The sequence below is a fragment of the Balaenoptera borealis genome (genome assembly GCF_965194805.1).
Source record: "Balaenoptera borealis genome assembly, chromosome: 2".
In the NCBI taxonomy this organism is placed as follows: domain Eukaryota; kingdom Metazoa; phylum Chordata; class Mammalia; order Artiodactyla; family Balaenopteridae; genus Balaenoptera; species Balaenoptera borealis.
In genome coordinates this window covers 117,885,467-117,913,197 of record NC_138867.1, presented here as the reverse complement: position 1 = coordinate 117,913,197, position 27,731 = coordinate 117,885,467, and the positions used below count along the sequence as shown (strand labels likewise).

The following is a 27,731-nucleotide window of genomic DNA, read 5'->3' as shown; positions in this document are numbered from 1 at the left end:
CGCAGGCTTCAGTAGTTGTGGCACATGGGCTCAGTAGTTGTGGCTCACGGGCTTAGTTGCTCCGCGGCATGTGGGATCTTCCCGGCCCAGGGCTTGAACCCATGTCCCCTGCATTGGCAGGCGGATTCTTAACCACTGCACCACCAGGGAAGCCCTTGAGTTTATTTTTGTGTATGGTGTTAGGGAGTGTTTTAATTTCATTCTTTTACATGTAGCTGTCCAGTTTTCCCAGCAACACTTATTGAAGAGACTGTCTTTTCTCCATTGTATATCCTTGCCTCCTTTGTCATAGATTAGTTGACCATAGGTGCATGGATTTATCCCTGGGCTTTCTATCTTGTTCCATTGATCTGTGTTTCTGTTTTTGTGCCAGTACCATATTGTCTTGATTACTGTAGCTTTGTAGTTTAGTCTGAAGTCAGGGAGTCTGATTGCTCCAGCTCCGTTTTTTTCCCTCAAGACTGCTTTGGCTGTTCGGGGTCTTTTGTGTCTCCATACAGATTTTAAGATTATTTGTTGTAGTTCCGTAAAAAATGCCATTGGTAATTTGATAGGGATTGCTTTGAATCTGTAGATTGCTTTGGGTAGTATAGTCATTTTCACAATATTGATTCTTCCAGTCCAAGAACATGGTATATCTCTCCATCTGTTGGTATCATCTTTAATTTCTTTCATCAGTGTCTTATAGTTTTCTGCATCCAGGTCTTTTGTCTCCCTAGGTAGGTTTATTCCTAGGTATTTTATTCTTTTTGTTGCAATGGTAAATGGGAGTGTTTCCTTAATTTCTCTTTCAGATTTTTCATCATTAGTGTATAGGAATGCAAGAGATTTCTGTGCATTAATTTTGTACCCTGCAACTTTACCAGATTCATTGATTAGCTCTAGTAGTTTTTTGGTGGCATCTTTAGGATTCTCTATGTATAGTATCGTGTCATCTGCAAACAGTGACAGTTTTACTTCTTCTTTTCCAATTTGTATTCCTTTTATTTCTTTTCCTTCTCTGATTGCCGTGGCTAGGACTTCCAAAACTAAGTTGAACAATAGTGGTGAGAGTGGACATCCTTGTCTTGTTCCTGATCTTAGAGGAAATGCTTTCAGATTTTCACCGTTGAAAATGATGTTTGCTGTGGGTTTGTCGTATATGGCCTTTATTATGTTGAGGAAAGTTCCCTCTATGCCTACTTTCTGGAGGGGTTTTGTCATAACTGGGTGTTGATTTTGTCGAAAGCTTTTTCTGCACCTATTGAGATGATCATATGGTTTTTCTCCTTAAATTTGTTAATATGGTGTATCACGTTGATTGATTTGTGTATATTGAAGAATCCTCGCATTCCTGGGATAAACCCCACTTGATCATAGTGTATGATCCTTTTAATGTGCTGTTGGTTTCTGTTTGCTAGTATTTTGTTGAGGATTTTTGCATCAGTGTTCATCAGTGATATTGGCCTGTAGTTTTTTTTCTTTGTGACATCTTTGTCTGGTTTTGGTATCAGAGTGATGGTGGCCTCGTAGAATGAGTTTGGGAATGTTCCTCCCTTTGCTATATTTTGGAAGAGTTTGAGGAGGATAGGTGTTAGCTCTTCTCTAAATGTTTGATAGAATTCACCTGTGAAGCCATCTGGTCCTGGGCTTTTGTTTGTTGGAAGATTTTTAATCACAGTTTCAATTTCAGTGCTTGTGATTGGTCTGTTCATATTTTCTATTTCTTCCCTGTTCAGTCTTGGAAGGTTGTGCATTTCTAAGAATTTGTCCATTTCTTCCAGGTTGTCCATTTTATTGGCATAGAGTTGCTTGTAGTAGTCTCTCAGGATGGTTTGTATTTCTGCGGTGTCTGTTGTAACTTCTCCTTTTTCATTTCTAATTTTATTGATTTAAGTCCTCTCCCTCTTGATGAGCCTGGCTAATGGTTTATCCATTTTGTTTATCTTCTCAAACAACCAGCTTTTAGTTTTATTGATCTTTGCTATCGTTTCCTTCATTTCTTTTTCATTTATTTCTGGTCTGATCTTTATGATTTCTTTCCTTTGCTAACTTTCGGGTTTTTTTGTTCTTCTTTCTCTAATGGCTTTAGGTGTAAGGTTAGGTTGTTTATTTGAGATGTGTCTTGTTTCTTAAGGTCGGATTCTATTGCTATAAACTTCCCTCTTAGAACTGCTTTTGCTGCATCCCATAGATTTTGGGTCCTTGTGTTTTCATTGTCATTTGTTTCTAGGTATTTTTTGATTTCCTCTTTGATTTCTTCAGTGATGTCTTGGTTATTAAGTAGTGTGTTGTTTAGCCTCCATGTGTTTGTATTTCTTACAGATTTTTTCCTGTAATCGATATCTAGGCTCATAGCGTTTTGGTCGGAAAAGATACTTGATACGATTTCAATTTTCTTAAATTTACCAAGGCTTGATTTGTGACCCAAGATATGATCTATCCTGGAGAATGTTCCATGAGCACTTGAGAAGAAAGTGCATTCTGTTGTTTTTGGATGGAATGTCCTATAAATATCAATTAAGTCCATCTTGTTTAATGTATCATTTAAAGCTTGTGTTTCCTTATTCATTTTCATTTTGGATGATCTGTCCATTGGTGAAAGTGGGGTGTTAAAATCCCCTACTATGATTGTGTTACTGTCGATTTCCCCTTTTATGGCTCTTAGTATTTGCCTTATGTATTGAGGTGCTCCTATGTTGGGTGCATAAATATTTACAATTGTTATATCTTCTTCTTGGATTGATCCCTTGATCATTATGTAGTGTCCTTCTTTGTCTCTTGTAATAGTCTTTGTTTTAAAGTCTATTTTGTCTGATATGAGAATTGCTACTCCAGCTTTCTTTTGATTTCCATTTGCATGGGATATCTTTTTCTATCCCCTCACTTTCAGTCTGTATGTGTCCCTAGGTCTGAAGTGGGTCTACTGTAGACAGCATATATACAGGTCTTAGTTTTGTATCCATTCAGCCAATCTATGTCTTTTGGTTGGAGCACTTAATCCATTTACATTTAAGGTAATTATCGATATGTATGTTCCTATTACCATTTTCTTAATTGTTTTTGGTTTTATTTTTGTAGGTCTTTTCCTTCTCTTGTGTTTCCTGCCTAGAGACGTTCCTTTGGCATTTGTTGTAAAGCTGGTTTGGTGGTGCTGAATTCTCTTAGCTTTTGCTTGTCTGTAAAGGTTTTAATTTCTCCGTCAAATCTGAATGAGTTCCTTGCTGGGTAGTGTAATCTTGGTTGTAGGTTTTTCTCCTTCATCACTCTTAATATGTCCTGCCACTCCCTTTTGGCTTGCAGAGTTTTTGTTGAAAGATCAGCTCTTAACCATATGGGGATTCCCTTATGTGTTATTTGTTGTTTTTTCCTTCTTTTAATATTTTTTCATTGTATTTAATTTTTGATAGTTTGATTAACATGTGCCTTGGCGTGTGTCTCCTTGGATTTATCCTGTATGGGACTCTCTGTGCTTCCTGGACTTCATTAACTATTTCCTTTCCCATATTAGGGAAGTTTTCAACTATAATCTCCTCAAATATTTTCTCAGTCCCTTTCTTTTTCTCTTCTTCTTCTGGGACCCCTTTAATTCGAATGTTGGTGCGTTTAATGTTGTCCCAGAGGTCTCTGAGACTGTCCTCAATTCTTTTCATTTTTTTTTCTTTATTCTGCTCTGCAGTAGTTATTTCCACTCTTTTATCCTCCAGGTCACTTATCCCTTCTTCTGCATCAGTTATTCTGTTATTGATCCCTTCTAGAGAATTTTAAATTTCATTTATTGTGTTGTTCACCACTGTTTGTTTGCTCTTTAGTTCCTTTAGGTCCTTGTTAAACGTTTCTTGTACTTTCTGCATTCTATTTCCAAGATTTTGGATCATCTTTACTATCATTATTCTGAATTCTTTTTCAGGTAGACTGCCTATTTCCTCTTCATTTGTTAGGTCTGGTGGGTTTTTGCCTTGCTCCTTCATCTGCTGTGTGTTTCTCTGTCTTCTCATTTTGCCTAACTTACTGTGTTTGGGGTCTCCTTTTTGCAGGCTGCAGGTTCGTGGTTTCCATTGTTTTTGGTGTCTGTCTCCAGTGGCTAAGGTTGGTTCAGTGGGTTGTGTAGGCTTCCTGGTGGAGGGGAGTAGTGCCTGTGTTCTGGTGGATGATGCTGGATCTTGTCTTTCTGGTGGGCAGGTCCACGTCTGGTGGTGTTTTTCGGGGTGTCTGTGGCCTTATTATGATTTTAGGCAGCCTCTCTGCTAATGGATGGGGCTGTGTTCCTGTCTTGCTTGTTGTTTGGCATAGGGTGTCCAGCACTGTAGCTTGCTGGTCATTGAGTGGAGCTGTGTCTTGGTGTTAAGATGGAGATCTCTGGGAGATTTTCGCCGTTTGAGATTACGTGGAGCTCGGAGGTCTCTTGTGGACCAGTGTCCTGAACTTGGCTCTCCCACCTCAGTGGCACAGCCCTGACACCTGGCTGGGGTACCAAGACCCTGTTCTCCACACGGCTCAGAATAAAAGGGAGAAAAAAAAGAAAGAAGAAGATAAAATAAAGTAAAGTAAAATAATTAAAATAAAAAATAATTATTAAGAAAAAAATTTTTTAAGTTAAAAAAAAAACCGGAGAGACAGCACCCTAGGACAAGTGGTAAAAGCAAAGCTATACAGACAAAGTCACACACAGAAGCATACACATACACACTCACAAAAAGAGAAAAAGGGAAAAAATATATATATATCGTGGCTCCCAAAGTCCAGCTCCTCAATTTGGGTTGATTCGTTGTCTATTCAGATATTCCACAGATGCAGGGTACATCAAGTTGATTGTGGAGATTTAATCCGCTGCTCCTGAGGCTGCTGGGAGAGATTTCCCTTCCTCTTCTCTGTTCGCACAGCTCCCAGGGTTCAGCTTTGGATTTGGACCTGCCTCTGCGTGTAGGTCACCTGAGGGCGTCTGTTCTTTGCTCAGACAGGAGGGGGTTAAAGGAGCAGCTGATTCGGGGGCTCTGGCTCACTCAGGCCGCGGGGGAGGGCGGGGTAAGGAATGCGGGGCGAGCCTGCGGTGGCAGAGGCCTGCGTGACGTTGTATCAGCCTGAGGTGCGCCGTGCATTCTCCCAGGGAAGTTGTCCCTGGATCACGGGACCCTGGTGGTGGCGGGCTGCACAGGCTCCCGGGAAGGGAGGTGTGGATAGTGACCTGTGCTTGAACACAGGCTTCTTGGTGGCTGCAGCAGCAGCCTTAGCGTCTCATGCCTGTCTCTGGGGTCCGCGCTGATAGCCACAGTTCGCGCCGGTCTCTGGAGCTCCTTTAAGCGGCGCTCTTTTCCCCTCTCTTCGCGCACCAGGAAACGAAGAGGCAAGAAGAACTCTCGTCTCTTAGGCAGGTCCTGAGTTTTTCCCGGACTCCCTCCTGGCTAGCTGCGGCGCACTAGTCCCCTTCAGGCTATGTTCACTCAGCCAACCCCAGTCCACTCCCTGGGATCTGACCTCCGAAGCCCGAGCCTCAGCTACCAGCTCCCACCTGTCCCGGTGGATGAGCAGACAAGCCTCTCGGGCTGGTGAGTGCTGGTCGGCACCGATCCTCTGTGCAGGAATCTCTCTGCTTTGCCCGGTGCACCCCTTGCTGTGCTCTCCTCCGTGGCTCTGAATATTCCCCCCTCCGCCACCCACAGTGTCCGCCCAGGAAGAGCCTTCCTAGTGTGTGGAAACCTTTCGTCCTTCACAGCTCCCTCCCATTGGTGCAGGTCCCGTCCCTATTCTTTTGTCTCTGTTTTTTCTTTTCTCTTTTGCCCTACCCAGGTACCTGGGAGTTTCTTGCCTTTTGCAGGTCTGAGGTCTTCTGCCAGCGTTCAGTAGGTGTTCTTTAGGAGTTGTTCCACATGTAGATGTATTTCTGATGTATTTGTGGGGAGGAAGGTGATCTCCGTGTCTTACTCTTCCTCCGTCTTGAAGCTCCTCTCTTGGAAGATTTTTAATCACAGTTTCAATTTCATTACTTGTGATTGGTCTGTTCATATTTTCTATTTCTTCCTAGTTCAGTCTTGGAAGGTTATACCTTTCTAAGAGTTTGTCCATTTCTTCCAGGTTGTCCATTTTATTGGCATAGAGTTGCTTGTAGTAGTCTCTTAGGATGGTTTGTATTTCTGCGGTGTCTGTTGTAACTTCTCCTTTTTCATTTCTAATTTTATTGATTTAAGTCCTCTCCCTCTTGATGAGCCTGGCTAATGGCTTATCAATTTTGTTTATCTTCTCAAAGAACCAGCTTTTAGTTTTATTGCTCTTTGCTCTTGCTTTCTTTGTTTCTATTTCATTTATTTCTGCTCTGATCATTATGATTTCTTTCCTTCTGCTAACTTTGGGTTTTGTTTGTTCTTCTTTCTCTAGTTCCTTTAGGTGTAAGGTTAGATTGTTTATTTGAGATTTTTCTTGTTTCTTGAGGTAGGCTTGTATAGCTATAAACTTCCCTCTTATAACTGCTTTTGCTGCATCCCATAGGTTTTGGATTGTTGTGTTTTCATTGTCATTTGTCTCTAGGTATTTTTTGATTTCCTCTTTGATTTCTTCAGTGATCTCTTGGTTATTTAGTAACGTATTGTTTAGCCTCCATGTGTTTCTGGGGTTTTTTACGTTTTTTTCCCGTAATTCATTTCTAATCTCATAGCGTTGTGGTCAGAAAAGATGCTTGATATGATTTCAATTTTCTTAAATTTACTGAGGCTTAATTTGTGACCCAAGATGTGATCTATCCTGGAGAATGTTCCGTGTGCACTTGAGAAGAAAGTGTAATCTGCTGTTTTTGGATGGAATGTCCTATAAATATCAATTAAATCTCTCTGGTCTATTGTGTCATTTAAAGCTTCTGTTTCCTTATTTATTTTCATTTTGGATGATCTGTCTATTGGTGTAAGTGAGGTGTTAAAGTCCCTCACTATTATTGTGTTACTGTTGATTTCCCATGTTATCGCTGTGAGCAGTTGCCTTATGTATTGAGGTGCTCCTTTGTTGGGTGCATATATATTTATAATTGTTATATCTTCTTCTTGGATTGATCCCTTGGTCATTATGTAGTGTCCTTCCTTGTCTCTTGTAACATTCTTTATTTTAAAGTCTATTTTATCTGATATGAGTATTGCTACTCCAGCTTTCTTTTGATTTCCATTTGCATGGAATATCTTTTTCCATCCCCTCACTTTCAGTCTGTATGTGTCCCTAGGTCTGAAGTGGGTCTCTTGTAGACAGCATATATATGGGTCTTGTTTTTGTATCCATTCAGCCTGTCTGTGTCTTTTGGTTGGAGCATTTAATCCATTCACGTTTAAGGTAGTTATCGATATGTATGTTCCTATGACCATTTTCTTAATTGTTTTGGGTTTGTTTTTGTAGGTCCTTTTCTTCTCTTGTGTTTCCCACTTAGAGAAGTTCCTTTGGCATTTGTTGTAGAGCTGGTTTGGTGGTGCTGAATTCTCTTAGCTTTTGCTTGTCTGTAAAGCTTTTGATTTCTCCATCGAATGTGAATGAGATCCTTGCCAGGTAGAGTAATCTTGGTTGTAGTTTCTTCCCTTTCATCACTTTAAGTATATCATGCCACTCCCTTCTGGCTTGTAGAGTTTCTGCTGAGAAATCAGCTGTTAACCTTATGGGAGTTCCCTTGTATGTTATTTGTCATTTTTCCCTTGCTGCTTTCAATAATTTTTCTTTGTCTTTAATTTTTGCCAATTTGATTACTGTGTGTCTTGACGTGTTTCTCCTTGGTTTTATCCTGTATGGGACTCTCTGCGCTTCCTGGACTTGGGTGGCTATTTCCCTTCCCATGTTAGGGAAGTTTTCGATGATAATCTCTTCAGATATTTTCTCTGGTCCTTTCTCTCTCTCTTCTCCTTCTGGGACCCATATAATGCGAATGTTGTTGTGTTTAATGTTGTCCCAGAGGTCTCTTAGGCTGTCTTCATTTCTTTTCATTCTTTTTTCTTTATTCTGTCCTGCAGCAGTGAATTCCACCATTCTGTCTTCCAGGTCACTTCTCCGTTCTTCTGCCTCAGTTATTCTGCTATTGATTCCTTCTAGTGTAGTTTTCATTTCAGTTATTTTATTGTTCATCTCTGTTTGTTTGTTCTTTAATTCTTCTAGGTGTTTGTTAAACATTTCTTGCATCTTCTCGATCTTTGCCTCCATTCTTTTTCCGAGGTCCTGGATCATCTTCACTCTCATTATTCTGAATTTTTTTTCTGGAAGGTTGCCTGTCTCCACTTCATTTAGTTGTTTTTCTGGGGTTTTATCTTGTTCCTTCATCTGGTATATAGCCCTCTGCCTTTTCATCTTGTCTATCTTTCTGTGAATGTGGTTTTTGTTCCACAGGAACAGGATTGTAGTTCTTCTTGCTTCTGCTGTCTGCCCTCTGGTGGATGAGGCTATCTAAGAGGCTTATGCAAGTTTCCTGGTGGGAGGGACTGGTGGTGGGTAGAGCTGGCTGTTTCTCTGGTGGGCCGAGCTCAGTAAAACTTTAATGCACTTGACTGCTGCTGGGTGGGGCTGGGTTCCCTCTCTTTTGGTTGTTTGGCCGGAGGCAACCCAACACTGGAGTCTACCTGGGCTCTTTGGTGGGGCTAATGGCAGACTCTGGGAGGACTCATGCCAAGGAGTACTCCCCAGAACTTCTGCTGCCAGTGTCCTTGTCCCCACGGTGAGCCGCAGCCACCCCTGCCTCTCTTCAGGAGACCCTCCAACACTAGCAGGTAGGTCTGGTTCAGTCTCCCTTGGGGTCACTGCTCCTTCCCCTGGGTCCCAATGCGCACACTACTTTGTGTGTGCCCTCCAAGAGTGGAGTCTCTGTTTCCCCCAGTCCTGTCGAATTCCTGCAATCAAATCCCACTATGCTTCAAAGTCTGATTTGCTAGGAATTCCTCCTCCCATTGCTGGACCCCCAGGTTGGGAAGCCTGATGTGGGGCTCAGAACCTTCACTCCAGTTGGTGGACTTCTGTGGTATAAGTGTTCTCCAGTGTGTGAGTCACCCACCCAGCAGTTATGGGATTTGGTTTTACTGTGATTGTGCCCCTCCTACCATCTCATTGTGGCTTCTCCTTTGTCTTTGGATGTGGGGTATCCTTTTTGGTGAGTTCCAGTGTCTTCCTGTTGATGATTGCCCAGCAGCTAGTTGTGATTCTGGTGTCTCGCAAGAGGGAGTGAGAGCACATCCTTCTACTCCGCCATCTTGGTTCAGGGCCATTATATGGTACTCTTGAGTCATTATTTCTCAATTTAGAATGTGTGTGTGTGTGTGTTGCTGGTATGTAATTTATAGATAGATCCCAGTTATAACGGTGTATTTCAAGGGAGCCCAAATGAAGCCAACCTATAGTAAGAGATGTCAAATGGTTGGTTTGTTTTTTTCCAGTTCCCTTCCTTTTTTCTTTTTAAAATAAATCTTTATTTAATTTTCTAGTACTAAAAGTAATACATGCTCACCATTAGAAAGTCATAAGATGTAGTATATCATAGGAAGTAGAAGTCATTCTAAGTCCAATTTTTTCATCAGAGAAAACATAATATATTCTTTTTAAACAATTTGTATTATAAAATTAGATACAGAAAATTAAATAAAAATGTAAAGCTTAATGAATTACAAGGGGAACACTCGTGAAATCCTACCCAAGTCAAGAAATAGAACTTTACCAAGCACCTCAGAAGCCCCTCCTGTGTCCTATCCCAGCTGCAACATCTCCTTCCCAACAAATGTAGCTGTTATCCTGGCTTTTACAGTAATTGCTTCTTTGCATTTTAAAATAATATATTACCCAGGTGTACACCCTAGACTCTAAAGTGTTTCCCATTAAAAAAATTGTTATATCCTTTAAGTTTCCTTGAATCCACAGGTTATTCCTTTTTCCATTCCTTATCTTTACAATTTGTCTGTTGAAGAACTCAGGCTGTTTCCCGGATTGAATTTTGCTGCTTTCATACTCATAATGCAGTTCATCATGATCCTCAGACCTCAATATTTCTTACAAATTGTCAGCTGGATCCAGAGGCTCAATCAGACTCAGGTTCCATCCTTTTCACAATACTATAAATAGGTTTGAGTTCTTGTATTGGGGAGTGCCTCTCCTTTTGTGGGGTTACAAGATGGCGATATTCAAACCTATCATTTCCTTTTTACTTTTAGCCGTAAAACTTTTATAAAGAGACACTTCCCCTCATACACGATTTGGTTATCCAGTGGTATAGTTCATAAAGGAAAGACAGGATAAATGCTTGATTTTTTTCCTGGTTTCTCAGTTTTCAAGATAATGAGTTGTTTCCCAGGCTTCCTCTGAAGGGTGTTAAGTTTTTTTCCTTTAAGAACGTTTAGTAAGTTTCAACCCATTGCAATTACTATTTTTACCGAAACTGAAATCGTCTTGTCTTTGGTCATTTGAACCAAAGCGCTTTTGATGTTACCATTGTAGTTATTGGTAGCATTTTTGCGATCTGGTGTGACAGGATAGTCTAGGCTAATGTTGTTTATTTCCTGCTTAGGACTGGAATCAGCCATTGCTCTAAGAAGCTCTGGTTTCTTTTAATTGGAAATGATGTTTTAAGACTGTAATCTGGCCATTAGGGTAGCTCATTGCTACTGCGTTGGTCATTGTTTCTAGGTCTTTCAGTTGACAAGAGCTAATATATATGATAATATACTTCATGTATTCAAGCAGATATTCATATTCAGGAGTACAGGATTTTTATTTAACCTCTTTGATATTACATCTATATCTCTTTTCTTTCACACTAAGAATTCTGGTTCTGGGATATAGTAGAGTGTACAATTAGAATATCTAATAATTACTCATTTGTCCTGTGTCATATTATACATATAACAGTTTCAGAATGGCAATACTACTACCCTGATATGATTTCTGAAAAAAGTTAAAAACATTCTTTTGCGTGTGTTTGCTCATTATTTGTAAACAGCTGTACTGTGTCTGTATTGTCAGAGCATATAGCCATTATATACTTCTTCATTTTAACACTCATTTAGTCTTATTTCTCCAAATAATTATATATATTTGATACTTAACATCAGTCTTAATGACAGTGTCTCTTTATAGTTATTTTGGTTGTCTGAAATGGGCTTTCTAGTAGATTCTTCAGGCAGGGTTCATTGAAACAATATTCTCTGAGTTCTTGGGTGTTGATAAGTTTGTGGTCTTTATACCCAAACGTCACTTTGGTAGATATAAACTTCTTGGTTCACATTTTTTTTCTCTGAGTATCTTAAATATGTTAATTTATCTTATTTTGGCAATAGGCTTTGCTGTCAGAAACACTGATAAGACTCTAATTTTCTTAATTTGGGCTTAGATGCCCAAATGATCTTTTTTTCCCTTTTAAAATCCAATAATTTTGCTAAAATATATCTTTCTGTTAGACATTCCTGGTCAGTATTCTCTGAGGTACACAGTGTGTTCTTTCAATACATAATTTTTTGTTTTGTTTTTTGGCTGCATTGGGTCTTCGTTGTTGCATGCGGGCTTTCTCTAGTTGTGGTGAGTGGGGGCTACTCTTTGTTGCAATGCACAGGCTTCCCATTGCAGTGGCTTCTCTTGTTGCAGAGCATGGGCTCTAGGTGTGCGGGCTTCAGTAGTTGTGGCACACGGGCTCAGTAGTTGTGGCTCGAAGGCTCTAGAGCGCAGGCTCAGTAGTTGTGGCGCATGGGCTTAGTTGCTTCACGGCATGTGGGATCTTCCCGGACCAGGGCCTGAACCCGTGTCGCCTGCGTTGGCAGGCGGATTCTTAACCACTGCACCACCAGGGAAGTCCCAATACATAGTTTTTTAAAACTGCTTTTTTTATTTTAGGGGTATTTTTATAGAAAGTATTTATTTACTTATTTATTTATTTGGCTGTGCTGGGTCTTAGTTGCCATGTGCAGAATCTTTGTTGCGGCATGTGGGATCTTCAGTTGTGGCATACGGAATCTTTTTAGTTGTGGCATGTGGTATCTTTTTTTTCTTTTAGTTGTGGCATGCGGGCTCTTAGTTGCAGCATGTAGGATCTAGGTTCCTGACCAGGGCTCAAACTGGGTCCCCTGCACTGGGAGTGTGGAGTCGTAACTGGTGGACCACCAGGGAATGCCCTAGGGGAAATTTTTCTTGAATTATAGTTTTTGGTATTCTCTTTCCTTTTTTTGGTTTTCTTCTTTAATGTTGGATCTTTTTTGTCTGTCTTTATTTGTCGGTTTCTGATAAATTTTACTTTTTTTCCTTCATTTTTGGTTTTTCAAATTTTTCTCCTTTCACCTTCTACTTATTTTAAGGCATTTTTTGTTGTGATTATTCTTTTATTTCTAACTTTCATTGAGTTCTGGTACCTCATCTTATTTTTATTCTTGAATATCTTGTATCATCAAAAACATGTGTTTAGCTCATTTTGAAATAGGAAGTTGCAGTTCTGATCTGTTCATGGCATGTTTTTCTGGCTTGCTTTCATTATCCATAGGGATGTTATTCCTCTCCTTATTCTGTTTTTCTTTCTTATAATAATGTTATTGTATAGGATTTGAGCTCATTACTTTTTTCAGGTCATTTTTATGTGAAATTAGATTTCTTAGAAAATTAGAAAAGAAGCATGGCTTTAATTATCTTTTAAAAAAAAATTCGCAGTGCTCCCCTTTCTGTTGTTTTCAACATGGCAGCTTGCTCTATGAGGATTCCTGGCTCTGTTTTCTTCCAGCACTTTTATCTGGATCTTCTCTTTCCTGTATTGCTATTGTTCCAGTTCTGCTTTTGATTTCTCTTCTAGAAGTGTCTTCTCAGTGTCTCCCTGTCCTAATAGGGAGCACTGGTTGATTAAATTTGAGAGTTCAGTGGGGCTTGATTGCTCTAGCCCCTTGAGAATTTACCACCAGGTTTCTTGTACTTGCCTACTATTAGACTGGGAAAAATCCCTCCTAGGTTCAACTGCTCTTCTCCCACTGGCCTATTTTGTGTGTGTGTGTGTGTGTGTGTGTGTGTGTGTGTGTGTGTGTGTGAATACCTATTGACTGCTTTGGGGTTTTCCTTTTTCAAGTTTGTCAGACACGCCATTGCTTCCTGTGTCCTCCCATACAGAGACTGATACCATGCAGATTTGGTGATTTGTCTTCACCTGCTTCGCTTCTGTTTGGGGATTTGTAGGCGTCTTTTCACTTTGTTTTGATACAAATGTTGCTTATAGGGTTGGTTTTGCTATCTAGTCACTGTTTTAATGTGAGGATTTGGATAGATTAAAAACTGTATTGCTGCCACATTAACATATATGTTCTTTAAAAAGAAAGATGAAATCATGTATTTGTAGCTTGTTCTTTTTGTTTAGTTTTAGTCATCTTTTTATGTCAGTATAATTCTCCCTCCTCCTTATTGGAGACTATTGTGTTCCATTGAAGGCATAAAGTGCATTGTGTAGTAAATCCCTTACTGATGGACATTTTGTATTGTTTCTCGTTTGCAATTATTAAAATGCTGTTATGAACATTCTATCAATATATCAGTTGTGTACTTAGGTGAATGTCTCTATTGGATACATTCCTACAAGTGGAATCTGCTGGGTCAAATGAAATGAACATTTACAGTTTTAATAGGTATTACCAGATGACCAAAAACATTGCACTGATTTGTATCTTTACCTACAGTGTATTAGAATGCCTGTTGCTGTGTAGCCTTCCCAGTATTGGCCTACAGGCTCTCCAAGGTATGCGTGTTTATATGTGTGTTGGGAGAGTGATTTACAGACCTCTTTAAGAAACTGGTAAAAGCTATAAACCTTCTCAGAAAAATGTAATTGTATACTTAAATATTTCACATACAATTTTAGAGTCTTCACCAACTGTTCTCAGGTGACACAGTTCTTGTTGCCTTCCTAGCCACCAGATCTCTTTTGCTTCTGTTTGGTGGACTTGGGAATACTTGAAAGTTTAAGGATAAAGAGCAGTTGTAGAGCTACGACCAATAGTTCGTCCACCAAAGCCTGTAATCAGAGGTGATAATACTCTGAAGTCCACAGTGAAGTCTGATGTGTGTGGTTTACTAACAGTTAAGAGCTCAACCATGCTTCTCTCTCATTCTGTTTTTTTTTAATTGTTGTTGGTTACTCATTCATTTTTTTTCTTTAAAAAAATTTTTTAATTGAAGTATAGTTGCTTTACAATGTTGTGTTAATTTCTGCTATACAGCAAAGTGATTCAGTTATACATATGTGTACATTCTTTTTCATATTCTTTTCCATTATGGTTTATCACAGGATATTGAATATAGTTCCCTGTGCCATACAGTAGGATCTTGCTGTTTATTCATTTTATATACAATAGTTTGCATCTGCTAACCCCAAACTCCCTCTCCCTTGGCAACTACAAGTCTGTTCTCTATGTCTGTGAGTCTGTTTCTGTTTTGTACATAAGTTCATTTGTATCATATTTTAGATTCCACATATAAATGATATCATATGGTATTTGTCATTCTCTTTTTGACTTACTTCACTTAGTATGATGATCTCTAGTTTCATCCATGTTGTTGCACATGGCATTATTTCATTCTTTTTTATGGCTGAGTAGTAGTCCAGTGTGTGTGTGTGTGTGTGTGTGTGTGTGTGTGTGTGTGTGTGTGTGTGTATACCAAATCTTCTTTATCCATTCATCTGTTGATGGACATATAGGTTGCTTCCATATCTTAGCTGCTGTGAATAGTGCTGCTATGAACATAAGGGTGCATGTATCTTTTTGAATTATAGTTTTGTCTGGGTGTATGCCCAGGAGTGGGACTGCTGGATCATATGGCAACTATATTTTTAGTTTTTTGAGGAACCTCCATACTGTTTTACATAGTGGCTGTACCAGCTTATAGTCCCACCAACAGTGTAGGTCTCTCATTCTGTTTTGATCTCTTGCTCTCTGTTTCTGTAATTCTTTTTTTTTTTTTGGCCGCACTGCGCGGCATGCGGGATCTTGATTCCCCGACCAGGGATGGAACCTGTGCCCCTGCAGTGGAAGCGTGGAGTCTTAACCACTGGAATGCCAGGGAAGTCCCTCTTTGTGCAATTCTTAGTTTTTGTACCTCTATCTCATTTAACTTGTGGGTTGAGGAATGATACTGTGGAATTAAAACACATTTTAAAATATGTATTGTATTTATTAAATTAGGTTTTATTTTCCCATGATCCCATGTTAAAGACTGTCTTTGCAGCAATACATCCCTTTGCCCCACATTTCAGAAAGAGGAAATTATTTGCTTTTCTTCCCATAAAGCTAACTTACCTTTGTTTTGGAACATACACACAGTGGACATTTACTACCAGACACTCTGTTTAGCACTGTAGGAATATAAAGATGTCCTGACTTCAAGGAGAATTTAACCTACTGGGGAAAATTTGACAAGTATCATATTTCTATGGATTTGCTTCCCTCACCAGACCAGAGATTTCCTTAAGTGTAGAGAGGCCATGTCTCATCCTTGATTTCCCTAAAACCTGGCATACTGTAGGTGGTTAGTAAATATCTGTTGAATGAGTATCAAAGAACCCAATTGAGTAAGAAAAAATGAATAGAGGAAGTGCCATTTGAGAGGAATAAGCAAGACACTCAAGGTTGAAAGGAAGGGAAGACAATGTATAAAGCTGCATAGAATTGTTTGAGTTAGGCCGTTAAAAAGTGGATTTTAATTTGACAGAGTAAAAGCAAGTAAAGAGGCAGTATCAAGGACCAAAGAAAGCGTGGGTGAGTTTGGCCAGAGGATGGGGTATCTGTGGATGAGGGGAGATAAGGCAGAGACTATTAGGCAGGGACTTTGCTGTATTAGGTGGATCTGAAAACCAGCAGGAGTATTGGCACTTGGGAGGGTAGCAAAGAAACCACTGAAGGTTTTAAGGAGAGTGCCAACAGAATTGTCCTTGGGGATGCTTCGCCAGGCTGCAATGGCAGGAGGCATGGCACAAGGAGGGATCATGTATCTTTCCAGTGGAGATTAGGTCTCACTATCTCCTAAGGTTCCTTCTAGCTCACGATGCTGGTGTCCGTGGAATTCTGAAGGGTTTGCCTTCTCTCATAAATCTGAAATGGCAGGTGGAAAGAGGGTGTCTTGGCAATGGCTTTTTGTGAGGTGATTTCTATCAAAAGGGATCCAGACCAGAAGCACTCAGCAGGGAGTGAATCCACTCATGAATGGTAGTAAGCACCAAGGCCAGAACTTGCAGGCACTGCCTGTGTACTTGTAGGGGACTTCAGAGTGTATAGCAGGTAGAGTGTATATAATCAAGTGACAGTTGCAGAGTTAACATTAAGTGCTTAGGATTGGGAGCATTGTGGGGAGGCACAGCTGGGGGCAGCATCAGCTGTTGTGACGACGGGTTGGAAGTATGAAGCAGGCTGCTTGTCAGAAGTGTACATATTAGCAGGTTTGCTGAAGCACCAACCTTGTGCCCAGTGGCCTGGAACATCCAGGGCTCTCACCCATGCTTGGGTGGGCACCTGCAAGCACTGTCCCCCTAGGAACATGAAGCCAGAGCAGGGCATCTGCTTTTATAAGCCTTATGGTGCATTGTTACAAAATTGGCTTGAGCCTGTGTTTGAATTAAGTTTATCGGGAAACCTGAAACTTTTCCCTTGTTGCTGGCTTGGCAGTTGTTCTCATTTAAATCCTCCCCACGTTTGCTTAAGTCATGCTGCTGGTTATGGCCTCTGATTTCTGTTCTGACTTGGGGAATAGGATAGGTAGGACCACTCCATCTTAAATGAGTTTGGTTGGCCTACTGCTGGCCCCAGCCAAGGAAGGCTGTAGTGCATCTTTTCAGTGTGGTAGAAGCCTGGTTTAACTGGCTGCCCTCTCAATTTGGATGCCCTGTAGGCTTCATTGTATTGAACTTCATGCAGCCTTAATGAGGCAGTCTGACATGAAAATTCTACAAAAATCATGTACTCACTTATCCTCTACAGAACTCAATTAAGTACGTACTGAGAGCTTGTTAACACTCAGTCTAACCATCTGTAATGGTCCCTGTCCCATAGCTGGGAAGACTGAACAAGTCAGAGAGAGACAAGAGTCCAGCAAACACCATTGTTGAGAGTACTCTGGATGAACCCTAAGCATCCCACTTGCATTATCTCTTATTCCTCACAGTGAACTCTGTGAACTCTATGAAGTGAGTACTCTAAGCCCCGTTCTGTACATGGGCCACAGAGCTTATTTTCCCAAGGTCTCAAAGCTATTAAGTGGTAGAACTGGACCTGGAACCTGGGTCTTCCTTAGCCTGTGCCCTCTACCACTGGACTGGATAACTGCCCAGGTCACCCAAGTGCTAGAGGCTGTAGCTCCTTCTGGTGAGACTAGCAGTGCAGGTGAAGAAAGCAAAGCACAGCACTGCTTAGTAGGTCTCTTAATACTCATGATCCAAAACTTTAAGAGACAACAAGTTGGGATTGTCATTACATTTTGATAGCTGAAAGAAGGCTCAGGTAACTAACCTCATTTTGTTGTCCATGTTGCCTACATTTAAGGGAGGCCCTCTCACAATGCAGGGGCAAGGACTTGGGACCAGTTGTTTCCTTGACTGCCTTCTCTACACTGTATCTATTGCTCCATTTGCATCTTTTCCCCTTCTGGTTTGTATTCTGCCCCTCTCCCTCAAAAAGGAAGGGAGTTGAGTCCCATCCTTTAGAACTTATCTAGAGAGAAATTTGGCCCTAGGAATTTTGCTCCCCTCATACTTATGGATTTCCTCTCTTTCCACTGCAGGGAGCATCCAAACTGAGGGGCTTTTGAATCAGGTACTGGGGAAATTGCAGAGGTCAGGAGTAGCTGGTACTGTTTTGAAATAATTCACAGAACTACATTTGGCTGTGGAGGTAACAGGTGCTGTAAAAGAAAACAAACAGCCAATTATGATGTCAGGAACCCTGGGGACTGATGTGGTAGGAAAAAAAGGATTAAAAATTATGGCACGGGCTTCCCTGGTGGTGCAGTGGTTGAGAATCTGCCTGCCAATGCAGGGGACACGGGTTCGAGCCCTGGTCTGGGAAGATCCCACATGCCGCGGAGCAACTGGGCCTGTGAGCCACAGCTACTGAGCCTGCGCGTCTGGAGCCTGTGCTCCGCAACAAGAGAGGCCACGACAGTGAGAGGCCCGCACACTGCAATGAAGAGTGGCCCCCGCTCGCCGCAACTAGAGAAAGCCCTCGCACAGAAACGAAGACCCAACACAGCCAAAAATAAAAAAAAAAATAAAATAAATAAATTTATAAAAAAATTACGGCACAGTATCTTGGCACTTTGCTTTCTTAGCCCTCTTATTAAATTATGACTTCTGTTTGAGGAAAATAAATGAGAACAAAGGGTTTGTTTAGAATACAATCTTTGTGTTTTAAATTTGACTAATGAATGGTTTTAGCACTTTCATTTGGTTCTCAGTCAACTTGTGTTCAAAGTGTCAATTAACCAATAAATATTATGAAAAACAAGAGTCAGAAATGGTTGCCACTCTTGCTAATGAGCTGCTAATGAAATTGTGCCTGGGTGGGAAATGCAGGCACTCTGGAATCCCCGAGTCTTCTCCAGAAAATGAGCTGTAGTGGAACTAAGGTCCCTGACCCCTGGGAAAGGGGCACATTTAACTCCTTCACTCCCAATTGCTGTTTTTCCCCTCCTCATTATTAAGTGAAACTCATTGCCAGTATCTTATGGTTAACTTCAATTGTAGTGAGACTTCAAAATGTGGTTTTATTTGACTCAATAATTCCTAAGTGGGATTAGAGAGCTGGAAGAACTGCCTGGCCTTTGGTCTCTTAATGATTCCTTTCCTCTTCTAATTTTCTTTTCATTCATTCATTCATTCGTTTATTTACTTATGGCTGCGTCAGGTCTTTGTTGTGGCACGCAGGCTCTTTGTTGCGGTGCACGGGCTCAGTAGTTGTGGTGCACGGGCTTCTCTCTAGTTGTGGCACGCGGGCTCCAGAGCGTGTGGGTTCTGTAGTTGTGGCGTGTGGCCTCCAGAGTGCGTGGGCTCTGTGGTTGCGGCACACAGGATCTCTCGTTGTGGCGCACGGGCTTAGTTGCCCCGTGACATGTGGGATCTTAGTTCCCTGAGCAGGGATCGAACCCATGTCCCCTGCATTGGAAGATGGATTCTTAACTACTGGACCACCAGGGAAATCCCTCTAGTTTTCTCACGTCTTTCTCCCGTCTCCTCATCCCCAACAGATATATGTATGCACAATTGAAAATGGATTGAAATCTGAATATAGTCAACATTTTGTAGGGTTGAGAGAGTAGGGTGTGGGTGGGGACTATATCTCTAAAAAAAGAAATGGCAGGAACTAGTAGCCTATAGCAATCAATAGGGTTTTGAAAACCAGTTCCCAGCATGGATGTAAAAGCTCAAGTGCTCTGATTAAGGGGCTGTGCTATATCTGTTAGTCTCACTGGGTCTTCTTCTGAGCTAAAGAGGAACATGGAACACATTGAGGGTAGAGATAAAAGGGGAACAGAGGCAATCAGTGGGCTAGGAAACAGGTGTGGGATACCCATCCTGAGTCTCTGGGTGAAAGTACCCCCTCTGTCCCTTCTCCCCTGTTCTCCTTTACCCGTGGATTTACTAAATTGTGGGGCTCTGACAGGTCTCCTGGGCTGGTGCGAGGAGTCACTGCACATGCTTAAAGGTCTGGTGCTTTTGAGGGAAGGAGGACTGACCCCTGTCAGATAGAATTCCTAAGTTTTTCTGGTCAAAATACTGTCGTCCCTTACTCCGTCTCACTCTTCCCATTCCCTACCCATTCCCCTCATTCAGGCTTGATTATATCTGATTAGGTCAAGTATAATAGCTTTCTAACTAGCCTCTTTGCTCCTTCTCTTTCTGTTATATGCTGAGTTTCAAATGGAGTTACTCATTGTCCCCTGATTATGTCCACTTCTTTGCTTGCCTGAAAGCTGTTCTCTGGACTTGGGACTCTAAATATTGTTACCCCTCTTCCTCGTTTACTTCATATTCCTCAGTGACAGCTATTGGTTTTGTTAATGTGGTATCTTTCCCAGTGCCCAACACAGCAGGTGGCTTTCTTCAGTGGGTACACAGTAAGGTGTGGTAGAAGGAATGCCTAGAATACAGCAGGCAGGCTCTTACCTAATCCTCAGTAAATGCTTGTTGACTAGCCAGTTGTGGAAAGAGGCTCACCGTGTCCTGGATATGGTTACTTTGAGCCTTTGTCCTGATGGCTGTTCAGAGTACCTCTCCAACTGTAACAGAGGAAATCTTCCAAGTAGCATTGCTAGTCCTTGCACTTGAAGAGCACTGCTGTTGTGAATTCTGTGTACAGAGGTTGGTGCCCAGCTGTCGTCTGTCCTCCTTGAGAACTGGAAAGGAGACATTGGTTAGGTCACAGCAGATAAAATTTTGGAGGGTAGTTCTGGAATGTGGTGGGAGCTATCAGGATAGCTGTTCCCAGAGGAAGACTGTGGAGTCTCTTGATCTGAAGGGCTTTAATGCAGGTGATGGATTTCCACCCTTGCTTGGAAGCCATGCCAGAGAACTCTTCTAAGGCCCTGCCCAGACTGTAGATTATGCAGCAGAGTAAAAAATCAGTTTGGAGAATATTTTTATTTTTTCTCATTTTGCCATTGTTTAGTCCTTTTAGAAAATGCATAAATGTAATGACAATACAGACTGGTTCACTCTGTGTTTTGCTGCTTACAAAAAAGATCTCCATTTGTGTTTCCCTTCAAAAAACATTAAACATTGGTTCAGGGTTCAGCACCCTAGAGAGGTTTGTGCACATTTTTTTGTTACTGGTTCAGTTCAAGTCCTGCCTTGGAGACAAGATAGATGCTCATTTGTGTGAGGCAGGGATCTTGCCAGGACTTGTTTGGGGTTTTTGAATAAAAAAGCAGGAGGATAGGGCTGTGGTAGCCATGGCAACTGCGCTTGGCTGAGACTAAAGTCTCAGCTCTGACCAGCCCTGGTTAGGAGCTTGGAGGTGAGTGGCATTGCTTCCTGTCCCATATTCCTCCTATTCTTTCTGGTCTTGGAAGTGGGGGCCAGGGGGCTGGCATTCAAGCTGACCTTTCTGGTGGCCTACTGTGTGCCTGGAGTTGAGCCTGAGCTGTGGGCACAAGTAATTGGCCCCTGCCCTTTAGAAACTCGGCATAATTGGGAATTTTTACTCTTGTTAACACATACCTACAGGACTTGATAAATAAAATGTCTTTGTTTCATTCTGGTTGACATTTAACCTTTTTGGGGCTGTGTTTCCTGAAGCACTTTTAACTTCTTCTGAGCACTGACACAGTGTTTTCTCATTTATTCTTCACGACAATCTAACACATTAGTGAAAGCAGACACGATAGATTCTTGTCGTTGGACACATAAGGGCATGAAGATTAAAAAATAAAAAGGAATTTACCTGGCCCTCAAAGAAAGAGCTGAGTGGGTAGCAGAGTTCCAGTGCTCATGGTCGCATGGCCAGCTCTCATCTGAGCAGGCTGTGCCGCGGCAGCCCTTGATTTTCTGCCATTGTGTCCAGGTTTGACTTGAAAGAGCCTAGAAGTCCCTGGAGGGGGAGGTTTCCAGGCAAAAGCCTACAGAGACACTTCCCAAAGACATATAACTCCCGAGGCATCTGATGCCAACGCAGAAACCAGGGCACTGTGGCATCCATCTCAATTGGCCCTGTCTCCACTGAAGCAGGGCAGTCAGACTGCACAGCAGGCTCATTGTGGGCACTACCCAAGGAGGACGCTGCCACTCTGAGCCCAGGAGGGCTAAGTTTCTAATCACTGGGCACTTGGGTGAGTTGGGACAAATACTGGGTCAGGCAAGATTTGTCAGTAGGTGAAACATCTTTTCCAGTAGTCACAAATTGGCTGTGGGCTGAATTCCATATATAGATATGTTTTGTTTAGCTTTTGTATTTTAAAATTTGAATGCTTTCAGAGGGGGCATTTTTTTCTCAGCCCTCACCACTCCCTGTTGTCTTACAGATGGCCTTCCTCATCTCTCTTATTTGCCTGCCTCCCATGGGCATTTGAATTGGCTTCTGCATCTTGGCTCAATATTTCTTACCTGCCCTTCTACCAGTATTCCTCTTGCCTAGGTGTTTGATGGACTCAGGCTTTCTAGGCTCATTTTCTTCTTTTTTTTTTTTTTAGAAATTCACGTTCTTTTATTTATTTATTTATTTATTTATGACTGTGTTGAGTCTTCGTTTCTGTGCGAGGGCTTTCTCTAGTTGCGGCAAGTGGGGACCACTCTTCATCGCAGTGCGCGGGCCTCTCACCATCGCGGCCTCTCTTGTTGCGGAGCACAGGCTCCAGACGCGCAGGCTCAGTAATTGTGGCTCACGGGCCCAGTTGCTCCGCGGCATGTGGGATCTTCCCAGACCAGGGCTCGAACCCGTGTCCCCTGCATTGGCAGGCAGATTCTCAACCACTGCGCCACCAGGGAAGCCCTCATTTTCTTCTTTCTACCCTACCCAGAACTATCCTTCTGGGTTTGTGTTTAGGCTCTGAACTTAGGTTTTTCTTGGCCCCTAGGAATACTTGCTGTCACCTTGTACTATATCTGATAGCCTAATTGCTGTCCCAGGATTCAAAAGGAGAAGTACTGCTTTATCCAAAGAAATGAATTTTTAAAACAACTTTATTGAGATAAAATTTATATACCATAAAATTCAGTCATTTAAAGTGTACCATGGGAATAATTCTCAAACGTCCTAGGGAATGTTGGTAGAATAGATGGGTGGTTTCTAGACTATGGTGTTTCATGGACCAGAAAACTTTAAAAGAAAGTTCGGGGAACCAAAGGCCAATTTCTTTACTTTGCTGAGTTAAGGGCCTTAACATAGAAACAACCCACTGTCATCCACCATCATCATTATCTCATTTTATAAAAGGACATTTTAACACTAAAAAGATAGAAATGATGTAATTTCAGAAAAAAAGAACTCTTTTTTATATTGGACACTTTTAAATTCCTCGTTCCGGGACCACTGGAATGAATTGCCACAATAAACAAACCACTCAAAACTCAGCTTTAAAACAACAGTAATTTCTCTTTGTATAGCTTTGACTCTTAGAACCGTAGCAATAGTTCACGTACCCTTCAGATGCCCCCAAATAAAAAATTGAACCAACCAGGATGTGGAGGAATGGAAACAACAAAGTGGAACACAGACGCTAACAAATGAACCAAATTGATAACATAATCATACTGATGGGGGTAGGGAAGAATGGAACTAACCTAAGTGACCTTGTGAAATGATACTTTGACTAGATACAGTAAAATTAAAGACAAAGGAGCTGTATATAAATGCTGTAATGTAGTTTGTCAAATGTGTTTCTCACAGGGGTATGGGTTAGCAATTTTGAAACTACTTTTTATGTGTACTAGTATTGAACAATAAATATAATATTGCAGGTAAAAAGAACCAGTTTTCTCACTGTTGGAGAAAGAAGTTGCAAATAAGGAAATGGGGGAGATGAACCCTGTGGGGCTGATTGGAATCTGAGGTATCAGTATAAACTTGTAGTTTTTAAGATGTCCACAGACAAATAGATGTAGAAATACAGCTGTATATATGTATATGTATACACACATATAAATTTCTTATCTCTGACCCAGAGAGAGCCCAGAAGCAATGACAACCTAGTAGTAATGAGCACACCTATCATGCAGATCATGGTTTCTAAACACTGTTCTTCAATAAAAAACTAGGACTCCTTGAAAAATGGTTGATTCCAGGGCTGGGAAAAGGAAAATGCAAGATAAACTTGGAGCATCTTATGGATCCAGAAAGTAAGGAAGTACTTGAAAAAAGAAAATGATGGGGGAAAGGGACTCACCAAAGGAACACAAGAGCTAACCTGAAGGAGCTCCTAGTTGCCAAAGCTGAAATAATTTGAGCAACAAAATAATGATAATATTGGATTATAACTCATAGAATAAAATATCCATGAGAACATATTGATAAAGTAAATAATTTGCTGAATTGGGCGATTGGGATTGACATGTATACACTGATGTGTATAAAATTGATGACTGATTAAAAAAAATGAGATAAGGAAAGTAAATAATTAAGTAGATGGAGGAGCAACAGTTTTTCCTTGTAGTGAAATTTCAATTAATAAATGTGTAAGGAAGGAGGGGAGTAGAAAATTGCTATTAGACCATCTCCACAGTGGTAATTGTCGCAAACGGATCCCTCTAATGGTGTGCAAAGGTTTGAGGAAAAAGAGGATTTGTATAATCTCAGAATATTTCCCCCATGATTTTTTTTTTTTTAAAAATTCAGGGATTTTTAGTATACACACAGTATTGTGTAACCATCACCACATTTTCATCACCCCAAAAAGAAACAATGCTTATTAGTGGTCATTCCCCATTCCTCCCTTCCCCTAGCCCCTGACAACCATTAATTTACTATGTCTGTTGATTTGCCTATTCAGGACATTTCATATGAAAGGAATCATATAATATGTGACTTTTTGTATCTGTCTTCTTTCAGTTAGTTTAATGCATTCAAAGTTTGTCCGTGTTATAGTATATATCAGTGTTTCATTCCTTTTTTTTAAGTTACTGTGTATTTTATTTATTTATTTATTCCAGGTTTATTGAGATACAGTTTAATGATTTGAAGTATTTCATTCCTTTTAGTGGCTGAATAGTATTCTGCTGAATGGATAGACCACATTTTGTTTGTTCATTTCTCAGAGTTGATGGACATTTGGGTTGTTGCCACATTTTGGCTATTATAAATAATGCTACAGTGAACATTCATGTACAAGTTTTTGTGTGAACATATGTTTTTAGTTCTCTCGTGAATACACCTAGGTGAAGAATTGCTGGATTCATATGGTAGCTCTTTGTCTAACATTTTGAGAAACCGCCAGACTGTTTTCTACAGTTTGGTAGTTTGCCATGATTTTTGTTTACCACAGTGGAAAAGCTCAGTATAGATTACTTTTGTTAGTTGATCCAGACCAACATCACCAGTATAAGACATGTTGACATCACGAACCTTTTGATATGATGCACTGAGAAGAGCATGACATAATTTCTGTTGTTCTTCTGTCAAGGTGGCATGATTTGAGTTTAATCATGACAAGAACCAGACATTCCTGAATAACTGATATGTATTTATTTCTTGAGGGTATCAGGGTCATGAAAGACAAGGGAAGACTGAGGAACGGTTGTAGAGTGCAGGAAACTAGGGAGAAATAACAACCGAAGGCCATATGGGATCCTGGAACAAAAAAGAACCTTAGTGGAAACACTGGTAAGGTTTGAAAAGGATCTTTAGTTTGGTTACTGGTATTAATTTCCCAGTAACTGTCTATGGCTATATAAGATATTAACATTGGGAAAAGCTGTGTAAGTGATATATGGAAACTCTCTATACTATTTTTGCAAGTGTACGTTTAAAGGTAGTTCAAAGTAAAAAGTTAAAAAAGGTATCCAGTCATTTATTCTTGTTCACATGTCTGCAGATAGGCTAGACTTGGCTGACCGTGGTTGGGCTCAGCTGGGTTCATCTCCAATCTGCACTTTGGGTCCAGATCTGCTCCATGGGTCTCTCATCCTTCTTGGATCAGAATGCTAGTAGAGCATGTTCTTCTCACAGTGATACACAATTCCAAGAGACAAGCCAAACACACAAGCACATTTCAAACCTCTGTGGCACATTTGCTAACATCCTGCTGGCCAAAGCACGTCACAGGCCAAGTCCAAAGTCAAAGGTTGGGAAAGTACACTCTACTACTAGTAGGAGGGACTGTGAGGTCACATGGTAAAGGGGGTGGATGGAACAGAACTGGTGACAATGATGCAGTCTACCACCTATTTTTTTCCCCCTCAGGGAGCCAGGGTTAGGGAGATAGACACCGCAGGCTTTGCAGGCCTATTTGCCTTTCTGGATTCCTGTCTTATTTTCTGCTTGTCCCCTTCCCCTCTACCTCCCAATCCCTGCATGTATCTGGTGACTTTTTGCCTCTGTTCTGTTCTTCTCCAGTGTTCTGGTCCCTTCAGAGAGGCCCTAGAAGGAAGCAGGTCAGATCACACTCTCTAACTTGGCCTTTTTCCCAGTGGAGTGGAAATATTTGAAATACTGTGTTTTCTGTTGCCTCTGCCACTGCTGCCGTGGCTGGTTTCATGTATTTTAAATGAGCGTAACCTGTATTTTAAGTTAATGTTATTGTGGTTGCTCTTGCCCCCTGTGATGGTTTATGTGAAGGGAGTAATTTTGGAATTTTCCCCAAATAAAATAAATGGATTCACATAAGATCCTAGTCTTTTCCTTGGCCAGCTTAGCACAGTCTAACCTGTTGTGTTCTGAAACTTTTAAAGTCATGTACTTTTTCTCTTTTTTATTTCTAATTTCAAAAGTCTGAAAATTCAAGATATTATTATTATTATTATTACTGTTATTAGTACAATTACTACTAAAAATAACTATGACTACTAATTATTATGAATTATTATGAATCTACTTGTCCTAGTGAAAATCCTTGTTGGCATTTCCACACACCTCTAGATAAGCCAGGATTTTCTCTCTTCCATTTTTGATTTTTCACTTAATATATAATTATTGAGGGTTTACTATATGCTTGCATATGTGATAGACCCTGAAGATATGTGATAGACCCTGAGCATTTATATTAGCCAGATAAATAAAAAACTAACATATAACTATTGATTGTGGTAAGTATTATTAAGAAAAAGGGTCATGGCAGGGAGTTCCCTGGCGGTCCAGTGGTTAGGACTAGGTGCTTTCACTGCCGTGGACCCGGGTTCAATCCCTGGTTGGGGAACTAAGATCCTGCAAGCTGCATGGGGTGGTCAAAAAAAAAAAAAAAAGAAAGAAAGAAAGAGAAAGAAAAAGGGTCATGGTGTTTTGTGAAAGCCTTTAGGGGGAAGCCAGATCTGGTCTGGGGAAATAGCGGATGCCTCTCAGAGAGGAAGCGACACTTAGCTGGGATTGGAAGGATGAAGAGATGGAGGCTGGGGTTGGAAGGAGCATTGTGGGCGAAGGGAACAGCAGGTGGAATGACCCTGTTGTAGGAGGGAGCATGGTTCCTTTCATGGAATGGAAGAAGGCCAGTGTGGCCTAGAACATGGGGAATGAGGAGTGGACAAGTTTGAAGAGGCAGGCAAGGAGCTAGATACTAAAAAGGGCCTCATTAACCAGCATGAAGATTTTCATCTTTAAGAACAGTAGGAAGCCATCAAAAGGTTCAAGGCAGGGGAATAACATAGTCAGATTTGTGTTTTGAAAAAAAAAAAAAATCACTCATTGTAAAGAACAGTTTGATTAGGAGGTAAGAGGAGATAGTAGAGGCCAGTTGGAAGGCTTTGGCAGTATCCAGAAGAGAGATGGTTATGGTTCAGAGAAGGGCAGTGGTGGGGAGGGCAGAGAGAAAGATATGCATTCAAGAAGAAAGAAGACATATGGAAGGAGAAACACCAGATTTGGGAGATTGGGTATATGGGGTGTAAAGTAGAGGGAAAATCAAGGATGACCTGCTTAGCCTTCAGCCGGGAAGATACTCTTGTTGTTATGTTGGTTTTGGATCTCTCCAGATGAGATAATCTCTCCCTTTCATACATTTGGAGATGGGATTTTTTTTTTTTTTCCCTTGGCTGTGCCACGCGGCTTGTGGAATCTCTGTTCCCAGACTGGGGATTGAACCTGGGCCACGGCAGGGAAATCACCAAATCCTAACCACTGGACCACCAGGGAACTCCCTTAGAGATGGAATTAATGCTAAAAGAAGTTACCTCTTGC

At 41.0% G+C, this 27,731-nt stretch overlaps 1 protein-coding gene and 1 long non-coding RNA gene across 9 annotated transcripts in view; both read left to right on the top strand.

Moving 5' to 3' along the window:
- Nucleotides 1-18,211, top strand: part of LOC309624245 — a 39,543-nt gene extending 21,332 nt beyond the window's left edge. Inside the window, exon 2 of the long non-coding RNA XR_014241834.1 lies at nucleotides 7,981-18,211. This is a non-coding gene — a long non-coding RNA (uncharacterized lncRNA). The remainder of the gene's footprint in view (nucleotides 1-7,980) is intronic.
- SIL1 (SIL1 nucleotide exchange factor) overlaps nucleotides 1-27,731 on the top strand; it is a 313,671-nt gene that overhangs the window by 185,221 nt on the left and 100,719 nt on the right. The window lies entirely within an intron of this gene.